The 13,113-nt window shown below is 39.8% G+C and overlaps 1 long non-coding RNA gene across 1 annotated transcript in view; it reads left to right on the top strand.

Annotated features, from left to right (window-relative positions):
• The window catches only part of LOC124860618, a 33,038-nt gene extending 20,178 nt beyond the window's left edge, over positions 1-12,860 (top strand). Inside the window, exon 3 of the long non-coding RNA XR_007036403.1 lies at positions 12,751-12,860. This is a non-coding gene — a long non-coding RNA (uncharacterized LOC124860618). The remainder of the gene's footprint in view (positions 1-12,750) is intronic.
• The last annotated feature ends 253 nt before the right edge of the window (positions 12,861-13,113 follow it).

The raw sequence follows: 13,113 nt of genomic DNA, 5'->3' as shown, positions 1-13,113 counted from the left end.
GTTCTCTGTCACCCACTCCTGCAAAGACTGACATGGGAGCTGCCAAAGCTGAGATTCAGCCTTTTTATTCCTGGTGACTACAAATTAAAGATATGGGGAAGGTAAATTCAGGCAACACCATGACAAGTGGAAAGTGCAAACTTCTACTCCTGTAACAGTGGAAAAAAAAAATACTTCAAATCATCTTTCCTGTTTTTTGCAGAAGACATGTTTTAACATCTAGTAAATGTTAGGAGCTTCTTCCTCTTCCAATAGCATCCAAAACAAACATTTCAGGCACAGTTTCATAAATTCATCTGCACATTAATTTACATAAACAGCCTCCTTAAAAAATGGGGAAGCTCTGTTTATGACACAATCGTTTAAGTTGGAAATATCCCCCCCACAACAGCCTGCAATTCATTTCCTGCTCATTATGCAACACTCCCTGTCTTTACCTGAGCTTGGCAGGCTGTAGTTCTGTTTGCAGGGAACCCTCAGTGATAAATATCTAGTAATCTTGTTTTATGCTTATGGCGGCTAAAGGAGAGCCCCCAACCCCCCTCCCCCATCCTGCAAGGCGACTCTCACCTGAACGCGCAGTGGGGGCTCCGCAGGACCCCCTCTAACACACCCACGTCTCCGGGTCCTGGGAATTGGGGATTTAGCGAGGATTAAAGCGGAATATTTCAATTTAGGCGCCGGAATTTACCTGGCTGCTCCGCAGCGTAATTGCCTACCCCCTCCTGGAGAGAAATGCAATTATGGAGACAGTAGAACACACCTACAGACGGGGAAGATATAAGAACGGCTCCGAGTCGATTAAAGAGGGAAATGTAAGACTGCAATAAAAGTAATTAAAAAACTGTCGCAGATGCCAGACCTTTTAATTTTCTAAAATAAGAGTAAACTGAATAGACGTAGGCAATGAGCAGGCTCGTCTATTAACCATTTAGTTTCTGGATTACACTCACTTTCATGCTTTCCATAAACTTTCATCTAATATGAGATTAGATTCATTAAAATTGATGGTTTGAACAAAAGTTGTTTTTTTTCTTTATTATCCTTTTAGTTGTAGAAGCACAAATAATAAGGTTTAAAAAATGTAATTTAATTAAGCTCAATGAAACCCCACAGAAAGGAAGCTTATTGGCCTATTTGTAAATTGATGTGAAATAATTATAGTAGAAATAATTGGGAATGTTTAATTGCGCGGGAACGCTACACGGAAATAAATGCAAGAAAAACTGGAGATTGTTCATCTTTAACCCTCTATAGTTATGATGGAAACTGAAAATGACCATTAATTATTATTATTATTATTATTATTTGCTTTTTACTGTGATTATTCTGCTGCTATTAATACACGTAATTCGATATAGTTTGGGTTATACGTTGCGCACAATTCATTGTGTATAAATTAGCTTTTATTCTTTGGAGTTGATTTTTGTTTAGAAGTTATATGGAGAGTTGCGCCCATCTTGCTTTGAAGTGAAAATTATTTAAACAAAGTTACTGGATTGTTGTGACTGGTATTCGTTACTTTGAACTTAAATAACCTTTGTAACTGTTGATAGATAAATTAAAATGTCTTGACTTGTTTTTCAGAAATGATTTTCATCTTTTGGTTTGACAGAAATTGATGTGGTCTTAGCAGTTAGTGTAAAACTGAAAAACCATCTGCCAAACGTTAAATATTTAATATGCAGTATTAAACATTTTGATTTGGGTAATAGAAATCTTATTTAGAACTTCTCCTTTGCGGTTTTATGTCGATTGCACAAATGATTGCACAAATGTAATCGTCTGTGAGCCAAAGAGAGAGAGGGAGAAAGAGAAAAGAAAAAAGTGCACCTCAGTGCGGTCTGAGGACGAGGCGGAGGCCCTCTGTGGGTATAGTCCATGTAAACAGGGCCCTGTGCATTGTGTCATTTAGGTGGATTAGCCCTTGCTTTTGTTGGACAGGTTGTGTACACACAGACATCGATTCAGCTTCCCTAAAGCCATTCTGGTCCCTCACAAACATTTAAGGAAGTCTTGCATTCTGTCAACTGTCTCCTGAGGTGCTCTGAAAAGGGAGGATTCCCTTTGAAGCAACGCAGTGGATTTGTTTGGTGATGCGTTGCTTAGTCGCTCTGAGCTTCCATTTACTCAACGTGTAAAATAAAGAAGTAAGAAAAAAAAAATTGTTTGAATGACTATTTAAATAAAACTCAGTACTGGCATGACTCGTTTTGCCACCGTTGTAAACCAAAGGATAAAATCTCTGGGGTTGATTGATTTATTGATTAATTTAGCATCTGTGACGTTGACCCCTTCTGGAGCTGCCAGATGGCCCACAAGCAGCGCGCTCACGGGAGTGCGCGGACACTGTACTTGGAGGTGTAAATAGGACCATTCTTAATAATTATAATATATGGTACAATCAGGTAAGCCAATTTCACATGTTAGCGACTGCTACCATAATAATAATAATAATTGTTATTATTAGTTATTTTTTTATTGTTTTACTTACTGATTTTTTGTATTTAGTGTTTGCCAAATGTCCGAAGAAGTGCGATTGTCTGGATCAACTTCACAACGTCAGAGGGTGTCACGTGGTCCAGCGGTAGAGCTGGCGCCCCATATACAGAGTCGTCTACGCAGCCGTCTAGGGTTCGATTTCCGAACTTGAGACCTTGGTTGCATGTCTTCCCCCCTTCTCTCTCTCCCCATTTCCTGCCTCGGAACTGTCAATAACGGCAACTAACGCAAAATAAATAAAAAACTTCAAAACCCGGGAATGTTATCGTGTCCCTATACAGAAAAGTGTATACTAAAATAGTTGAAATCCAGCGCTTTTTGTGTCATAATTAAGAAAAGCAACAGATGTCTGAGATGAAAGGTTGGTCGTTATATGCACAAATCTGACGCATTTCCTGTTTTCTCTGTGTAAATAAATTAAATACCCGAATGATGGCTTTATGGTGCTTTTCGGAGAATATGTCCGCACTGTAAGGCCTTAAGGGCCACATTCTATGTTCTATTTAATTATCAATTCACTTGTAGCATGGCGGCGCCTGTTGTTTCAATGTAAAAATAAAAATAAAAAAATGAAAAATATAGTTCTGTTATTTTAAAAATCTGTTATAATATATTAGTTGTTAAAGAATTGGTTAAATGTAAAGTAGCAAGCCATAAATGCGGTCAGAGTTTTGATTGCGTGATAATTTATATATATTATTACGTTAACCTACTTGTTCGTTGCGATGAACTATTTAGGGTAAACTATTTTATCTAAATCCATCTGAAAATGCTGTTTTTAGATGCATGTATGGTGTTTATGATACAGAAAGTTTTGCAGCATGGCGCATTTAAAGTTTTTCCCGCATAACTAATTTGCGTATCTGTTTGCATCGGCGCAGTCTGAAATGAGTTTGTGTTATTCCACAGAGTGGAATTTTAAAATTTGGAGACAACTTATTTAATAATGGGAGCAATGTATACATTTTCTTAAGGAAGTGTAAGATTCAGTTTATTATAAGGTTACCAAGATAGGTTTGGACCACAATCTCTAAAAGTCACTATTTCCAGTCAAAGTGATCCTGCGGTTCCAGAAAAAATAATATCCAAAATCACTGGGGTTTCTGACTATTAATAGGAGCACATATGGCCTCTAAAATCTAAACCTTCTTAATTTTGCCTGTGCTGGTGATTTCTGAATTATATAACATCTCATGAGAAACTCTCCTATTAAGTTTTCAATCGAGGGAATCACGGGCTATTTCTGGCACTTCAAAGTAAGATGCATCTGCAGTCACTGGTAGAAAAGCTGCAACAGTTTGCATCAATTTTTAAACATTGAAGTGGAAAAAAACATGGCAGAATTTCCTTAACGATCAGATGCAGTGTAGGAGTTGCCTCATGTTAAATGTAGTGTTTTAACAGTACTGGTGAGGTGCTGAGGAAGCAGGCGACACTCACCGTCAAATATGACAATTCTGCATCAAGCTTCATAAAAGTGAAACTTCTCATCTGCTAAATGCTTCTTGAAGAGCTCACCAATAAGTGAACTAAAAAAAACCTGCTTTCTGCTTTGTATCTTGGATCCTTCTTTCAAAGTCAGGGTCATTTCATTCATTAGCACAGCATTTTGCACCATAGCCATGTCTGCAGAGTTAATTGTGCCGAAGTGTGTGTCTTGGAATCTGTGGGCCAATCATAGTTGTGTTGTTGTCTGCAAGAGGCTCAGTGTGCCCATGTGCCAATGGAAGAAGAGTGTGCCCGTGTGTGGGTGTATGACTGCTCCTCCGCTAGTCTCTGTCCATGTGTGTGTGCCCGTGCGTGCAGTCTATTAGTGAAGTTTAACCCCTCTGTTCGGGGAGTCACAGCCCCTCAACACACCAGGCGCCATTCTTGCTGCAGCACGTTAACGTTTTACTCTTCTACCCTCCCCACCCACACTGTTCACTTTTGTCCTAAGAGGGCAATTAAGGAAACAAACGTTTTCCCCAAGATAAGCTGGCTGCCAGCTTTGCATACTAATGCAATGCCAAGTGGTTGCAAATACTGAGTGCTCTAATTACCGGTACTATTTTCAATCAGAAATTGCTCAATTTCCCAGGATGAGGTCTCTATGGCTGCAGAATAAAACACATGCAACCTGATAGAAGCAAGAGACAATCATCTCTGTGTGGAGGGAGGCTGATTATCTGTGTGTGTGTGAGTTCCTGCACTCGCTCACATGTGTGCACCTATGTTGGTGAAAATAAATTCATTTGCCTCTGTGTGTACAGACCGGGGAATGACCCACTCCATCGCTGCTGCCCTTGACAAGTCAAGAAATGGATCCTGTCAGCCTCGAAAGCATTTAGCACCACAATTATCCCCTTTCACAGCCTGGCTGCATCAGTGTAGACTATACCAGGCAGCAGTTGCCACTCAGTGATAAGAGCGATGTGGTGCACCATCTACTCTGTGGGCAATTTGGAGCAATTGTGTTGCTTTGTGATCATCATTGCAAAATCAAGGCCTCCTCATTTATTAAACAATTTCTGCGGAAGGAAATTAGAGGGAAGGCTCTTTTAATGTGGCAGACGATAGATAGCAATATCACTAAAAGCAGCAATAATGCATAATGTTTCTGACATCAAAGTGCAAAAAGAATAGTGGATATGTGACTGAGTGGGATGCATCAACTCATCAGGGACAGGTCAGCTATTTTGAGTGGCCAAAGTGACAAGGACTCGCTCCCTGGATGTGGGAATGAGTCACTCCATAGGATGCACATACAGGACCCATCCGCTGGCCTTAGTTGACCTTTGGCTCTGACGGTGGCTAATGGAGGGCTGGCCCTCGATCAATCCATTGCGAAGCTGGACTCCCGATCCCTGGCCTTTCACCGGGCCAGGGTGGGATGGATGCTGCCAGGATCCATGCGGCGGAGCCACTGACCCTACCACTTTCCCATCCGTGGGTGACAGCTGCATCGCCAAGGAGCCTGGGGACGCCACACTGCCCTGCCACGCAGGAAGGACAGCCAGCAACTATGTCTCTATGGCGAGGGGGGGAGGGAAAGCCACAAATGATCCACTTGTGAATGTCACATTCATGTAAATATTTTCTATATCTGATGCTGCGATGACTTGTACAAGATAAATCTGGAGAAATAAGTTGATGAGCTTAGTGGTTTTGGATCAAAACTTTGTTTCTCAAGCTTTTTCTGGGAGTTTTTCCTCTGCAAGTTATAATGAATGACGTAAACACAGTACCAGCTGAATACGACTAAATTTAATAGAAAAGTGGATTTATTTCAACAGTTATGTCAAAAAGTAAAAACTCACATTATATCGATGCTTAATACGGAAAGTGATATACTTCAAATACGCCTTCTCATTTTGATTATTATGATTAACAGCTAATCTAAACACAAATTTCAGATTCTCAGGGTTTTTAGTATAACATGAGACCAGTGAAAAAGGTATCTCTACTAGTATGGCCATGTATTGTACAGTGTATGCACTGAACCCTTGATCGGGACTCTTTTTGCATGAATTACTGAATCAATCCGGCATGCATTGGCGGAAATCATCCTGGGGCTCTGCTGAGGTGTTAGGGAAGTGTTGGTTTAATAGAGACCTTTAGCTCTTCTTAGTTGTTTGACAGCTGTCTCCATATTCTTCTTAGTCTAGTTGAGACACCTCTGAGGATGTCTCTGATTCAGAAGTGCCTTCACACTAGGGATGCAACAGTTGTACCCAATGTCCTGAAGTCTGTGTGCACAAGTTCGTGAAGCACTGATTCCAGCTCCTGTCCAGCCTTTGTGAATCTCTAAACTCTTATGGGTTTTGGTTTCCAATTCTCTCACGGCTGTGGTTGTCTCTGTTACGTATGCTCCTTCTTCTGTCGCTTTTTCCTTCCACTAAACTTTCTAATAATACACTTTGACACTGCACTCTTTGAACAGCCTGCTTCTCTTACAGTGATGTTTTTATAGCTTAATCCCTTGTGGAGGGTGTCAGTGACAACCTGTTGGACAACTGTCAAGTAGATCTTAAGTGAGTCAAGTAGCCTTAACTCTGATTGTGAAGGACCATTATATGACCATAAGAGAAAATTTCTGCAAGATAATAAAATTAGCTGTAAGCCATAATGATAAAAATTACCTGAAATAAGGGCTTGACATATATCACTTTATGTGTAAAATATCTATATAATATACAAGTTTAACTTTTTTAATTCAATTACTGAAATTCATAACTTTTCAATGCTATTCTAATTTATTCAGAGGCACTTGTATTGTGCTTTTTAAAGTGTGATTGAACTTGCATGTAGTTTAAACACTAGGCAAGTTGTCACCAAATAATGTTTTAAAATCGACTTCAATCACATTTCTTTAAATTATGTTTTATACAGTTCGGCAAAGGCAGAAAACATAAACCTCAGTCTGTTAAACGTTGAAGTCACATGAACAAAGGCCTGCACCAGAATAACTCTTTGCCAGTTGTTAGATATTCATATTTGTAGTTTAAATGTTTTTGGTATTCATTGTGCACTTAAAATGTTACCTCAGGGAATATTTTCTGATGCTGCACCATGTTGCTCTGCCTGATGTTGTGCATGATGCTGTACTTTGTAACCCAGATGGTGCACCGCTGTATACTGAGTTTTTTTTTGTTATCAGAGAACCTTTTTTTTTTCTTCAATAGACAATGCTTACATCAAAACAGAAGACAATATTTCGAATGCATTTTAATTGCATAGCCTTTTCAAGCGTGACAACACTAAAAACAGATAAAACATCTCGTCCATACGGGTAGAGAAAAGGGAAACATCCAAGTGGTTCAGCGCAGATTGTTCTTTTTATTATCATTAACAGTAATGTGATTTTGAGGCCCTCTGTGACCCTATCACAGCAGCTCTTTATCTCAGAAGTCATTCATTAGAACAAACAGAAGGCAGGAGATGGGCAGAAAGAGACGTGGGGAGAGAGAGAGAGCGTAGCGTGAAATAAATTAGATTGTTCGAAGGAGATGAGCCACTTTGAGTCTGTGAAAAAGAAACCAAACTCAAAAGAGATCCAGCAGTTCAAAATCTGGATGTGAAGTTGTCGAGAGGAGTCTGTGATCAAGTTCTGGGTTTCGGGCTAAGTGTGTAATCACAGCCTCACTTATTGTCCACTTTGGATTTAAAGACCCAGAGGAAGCCTTGTATTGAGCGCTGCATGTTTGGCTGATATTTGGTTAGACTGTGTCTGCTCAAGACTTTAGGCTGATTGCAGACTGTGGTGAGACTAATCAAAAAGCTTCTTATGTTATCTTCCTCTCAAGTAAATGGATTGTACAGTGTCTCTCATGTTTTGGGCCAGAAAAAGATTTGTACTCTGGAATGTCAATAAAGGCTAGTTCTCAAAGGTTTTCAATAAGAGCAGTCATTAAGACTTTTTTCATCTGCTTATCTTAACCACTCCAGTAGATCCCATAGATCTACATCTATACATATTTGTGTGAATATTTGTGTGGTTTAACAAAAGCAGAATTCTGATGTTGGAGTGGTCAGAGACTCAGACACTGATGAGTAGGGAGGGGGACACTGATGTATGGGGGATGGAGGTAGGGAGGAGAGCTGTGTGGATCCTTGGAGTGGTGTGACAGACTCCCCAGCCTCCTGGTAGGATTTATTGGAATGTGAGAGAGGAGGATTTTAGCACCAGGCGAGCCACACCAGAGTGCTGCAGACTTCATGCCATCTGTCTCAGCCTCCATCGTCTCGTTGCCAAACTCCTCAGACCTTTATTTCCTCTCCCTCTTTTTCTCCTTCTCATCCCTGTTCACAAGAGTAGTGGACATACTGATATCCGCTAACGTATTGGAAGGGGTAGGAGGGTTGATGGCTGGGCTTAATATGTAGACAAAAAAAGAAAAACGACATTGATTAATATGTATTCTTGGAGCTGATTGTACGACAGCCCTGATGGAGACACAAATGTGTGTCTGAGAGCCCTGCCATTTGTTCCAGGACCAACGGAGAAAGAGAGAGTTATTCATACCATAGCAGATCTGTTGATCAGTTAATAACGAAACATGCTCCAAGTGAGAGCCAAGAAATGCTTTAATTTATTGCCCTGTTAAACACTCATCAGTCATAACATTATGACTATCTGCAGTGCCTTGCAAAAGTATTCAAACCCTTTTAACATTTCACATTTTGTGAAAACAACATTTCAAAGTGAAAGGAAATATTACATGGTTTTGACAAATTTTAGAAATAAAATTCTCAAAGGTTTGCTGTGCATTTAAAGCCACCCCAAGTCAGTGCTTTGTAGAATCCAATCACAGCTGCTAGGCATGTCTCTACTAGCTCTGCACAACAAGAAACTGACATAATTTCTCACTCTTAGTTGCAAAATAGCTCTACCATCCATCTTCCCATGATCCTCACCAGCTTCCCTGCCCCATGTTGAAGAAAAGCATCCCCACAGCATGATGCTATCACCACCATGTTTCTCTGTGAGGATAGTGTGTTCAGGGTTATGCTCCAAACAGTGTTTGCTTGTAGGCCAAAAACCTTACATTTTTCTCTCAGTTTACAATAGCACCTTTGTCAGTCTGTTTGCTGTGTTCCCTACATGGCTTGTGGCAAACTGCAAATGTCTTCACAGAGCAACTATATTTATACTGAGATTAAATTACACACAGGTGAGGTTAAATTCACAAACTCAGTGACTTCTGAAGACAAATGGTTGCCTGACGAAATATAAAAAAGTATAAAAAAAACTTTCTAAAGGCATTGTATCTGTGGCAGCGGCAATATATTTTATACTTCTGCGTTGTGGCATAAGGACCTTTTTGGACTGAGCTTTCTTATTACAGATGCTAGATTCCATCAGGTTGGAATCTATGGACTTTGGACGCTCAGTAAACCCCCATGATCTGCTGTCATGTTCTTCAAGCCAATTTTGTTAGCAGCTTTTAAAATACCTACTGAGGAGGAAATGGGATGAGAGGCTAAATAGTCTTCAAAACGGTTTACTTCTGTGGCAAATGTCAAAATAACACCTATTTGCAGGGCTTTCTCAGCTGAACATTCAGTTTTAACAAGATATTACTCACTTCGCCTGGCATTTGTCATAATCTTATGACTGATTGGTGTAAACAGGTCATTTGCATTACCTACCTTGATTTGTAAAAAAATGGGGAAGATGTTAACATATCATAATGTGATTAAAATGCATGCCATGAATAATTTTTGTTTTTGATGTCATTATTTTGTTATTAACGAAAATAAGGAAATGTTTAAATGTACTCATGGAAAGGAAAACATTCTAGATAAAAGATTTAGGGTCATATGACAGTTACCAGCACCATAGAGAAGAAAATGTAACTCTGGCCAAAAATTGTCAAATCTTTTCATTGTAGACAGATATGCATTTGCAGGCTATAATTAAATCAAAAGCAGATTTTCACATCAAATGGTGGTGTGATTATGCTGTGTTTGTGTGGGACTGATCTCTCACCCTCTCTCTGTATGTGGGTGGCTTGGGAGGAGGCAGCAGGAGATCACAGGGAGGAGCTGTACTAGCTCCATGTCCTTAACCTGTTCGTAGAAGGGTAACGGAGAGTGGGGGCTGGAAAGAAAACGTACCCATCATCCGACATGGAACACCAGGTGGCAGGAAGTGGGCAGAAGGCCTTTGAAGCTGACCCCTGGTCTCTGTGTAGAGATGGCCTCAGCGATCAATTTAGCCAGTGATGGCAGGGAAGAGAGCCAGGTGCCCCCAGAGGGCCCTCAGACCACTCAGATCTATTATGGGCGAGGAGGAGAGACTCGGCTGGTGCTTGGGCCTACAGCTCCCGGTCACTTTAGAGCCAAAGTCAGCTGGCTACATCCTGTTTATCTGGTTAGTTTTTGCAAAGCACTTCCGACTGTTGTCAAATTTGGATATTAGCTTAGTTGTAAGGGTAAAGTGTTTTCCAAACAAATAGAAAAATTCCTGTGGCTCTCCTAAAGTCCACAAAAGTTACCCCAATTAAATTTGTCTTAAAATAAAAATCTTTGCATTCGAATTTATGAAAACTTTTTTTCCAATTCTCATTTTTAATATTAAAGAGATGTCAACCCAGACAAAGGTTCTGCAGTAAAAACAAATCTTGTTTTTCATTTAACATAAGAAAGGGGCTTGTTGCAGCTACCTTTTTACCTTGCACTGAGTACACTGACAATATTTATGTAAATAGTCCTGTTTAAATCTGTTAGACTCATTTTGTGATAGAGCACTGAAATTCATCTCAGGATACAAACCTGCACAGATACAAAAATACAGTTTTCATATTAAGAGACAAAATCTAAAACAACCAAGCCCAGTGTAAAAACTAAATTGTTCACTTTGTTAAATAATGAATTAATTGTAATTAACCAGATTGTTTGGTTCAGTTTCAATAGGCACACCCAGGCCTGATTACTGCCAGGCCTGTAGAGTTAAGAAATTAATTAAATAGAACATGTCTGATGACATTTAGTAGACTAAATGATCTCATAACAACACATCTAAAGAAATTCAAAAAACAGATGAGAAACAAAGCCACTTAAAAGCCATTTCTAAGACTCTGGGACTTCAGAGAAACACAATGAGAGCCACAAATGGAGAAACTATGGAACCATGGTGAACCTTTCCAGGAGTGGCTGGTTCGTTGCTAGTGTCTCCTGATGGTATTTGATCTTTTCTGTTATTCTGTTGTATGGCTTTCTGTCTGTTTAAACAAAATAAAGGGGTTAACAAGAAACTCTAGTATTGTCTTGCATGTTGGATTAAACAGGTTATTTCTTGTAAATGAGATGTGTCTCAGTGGGATTTACATGTGTATATAAAGGCAACTTAATAATAATAATAATAATAATAATAATAATAATAATTATTATTATTATTATTATTATTATTATTATTATTATTATTATTATTATTATTATTATTATTATTATTATTATTATTATTAAATGACTGCTGGTCAAAAATTTGATTTTGGGATCTGCTGGTCACCCATTTTTACTGCATTAGGATTATTAATTTCCGAAGGATAAAACTTTCCACTTGGTGTCCTATTTCTTGGTCTTTTGTCACTACTTTTAAAGTAACCCCTCTGCTGATAAAGCTGAAATAATTAAATAAATCTGGGTTTAATGTTTGATTCATGCATGAATCAGACAACCCATTCATATTGTTCATCCTGGACACCACTAGAAATGTGGAGGCTGCTTTGTATTTTGGCCAGAATTGGAGGAGGTGAGTGCTATCAGTGCCTACATGCTCATCCACAGTTACTTCAGTGTTTATAGACCTGTAAACATAAGAGCAAACACACTTAAACTCACTGACAGTTACTCAAATCCTAGCCCACCTCCCCATCCATGCCAAATACCTCTGCTCGGCACTCAGAGAAGGAATGGCTGGAAGAAATTATGATGTGTTTGATTCCCTCCGCAGCCAATAATGTGGGAGAGTTGCATACTTCCTGCCCTCTGATAGGTCTTTGTTGCTCCCTTCATCTCAAGACCCACGCTGTTCCCCATAATCCCCCTCCTGAACACAAACAGGCCAATCCCGTGACAGAGCTGTGGGGCCAGGGAGGGATGAAGCAGCCGGGTCTCGGATGGACGTGGTTCAGAAAGGGAAAAAGCAGCACCAGAAGCTGGTGGTGATGTGAGAAGAAACCAATGTGTTATTATTAATAAAGCATTAAAAAAGTGAGCACATCAAAGCATACGGAGGCTATGCTATCTTACATGAAAGTAGCGCACTATGGCTTAATGTTTCCCAAGGCGTGTTATGGTGACGCTGCTTTGATTTGAAATGCATTGTGTGGAAAATAGATTTATAGGAGTGCAGTGGGAATACCTGGTGTGGGATCAGACCATAATTTAAAACCTGACCTCATAGGCTCTTCAAAGTGAGAGCGGTGATGTTTTAGGAACCGGTACAGTATGTGTGAGGTCTTAAACTACAGCTGTACACACAACAAACAAACACCAGGGAGGGATGTGGATAAAGCCTGAAAAATGGGGGAGGACAACGTAACATTGTCACATATGTGTTACTCTATGAGTTAATGATTAGAAGTGATTAGAACCTATTTTAACACAATTTTTATTCATTCTTTTTCCAACTAAAGGCTGTCATACTTCATTATTGTGTGCTGCTTTGCCAATCAAGGCCTGTAGGAAGTGGGATTTTTTTTTTTCATTGTGCCCCCATGGAAAAAGGTAATTATCCTAATCTACCTTCCTCTTGTGCTACAGCTCTACAACCACACTGGCTCAGACCACCTCCGAGGTTTCATTATCAGTGCTGGGACTCACTAATGGCTTGATGGCTTCACTGTGCAGGCTGCTGGAGAGGAGAATCCAGGCAAGACGAAAAAGAAGGAGCAATGGGAGGAGAATAGGGGCATAAAGAAAGGAGGAAAAATAAAATGGGGAGAAGAAAGGGGTTAACAAGAGCGACAATACACTAAAGTCCAACTGCTTTCCTTCAAAGTCAGTGGAGACTGATGGAGGATGAAGCAACAGGGCAAAAGTAATATCAAATAACCGGTCTGGAGATCCAACAAAGTGTTCTCTGCACGGCTGGTTGACCATATTTGAAGTGTATAAATGTGCCTC

The sequence above is a fragment of the Girardinichthys multiradiatus genome, chromosome 23 (genome assembly GCF_021462225.1).
Source record: "Girardinichthys multiradiatus isolate DD_20200921_A chromosome 23, DD_fGirMul_XY1, whole genome shotgun sequence".
Taxonomy (NCBI): Eukaryota; Metazoa; Chordata; class Actinopteri; order Cyprinodontiformes; family Goodeidae; genus Girardinichthys; species Girardinichthys multiradiatus.
This window is presented reverse-complemented; position numbering and strand designations above follow the sequence as displayed.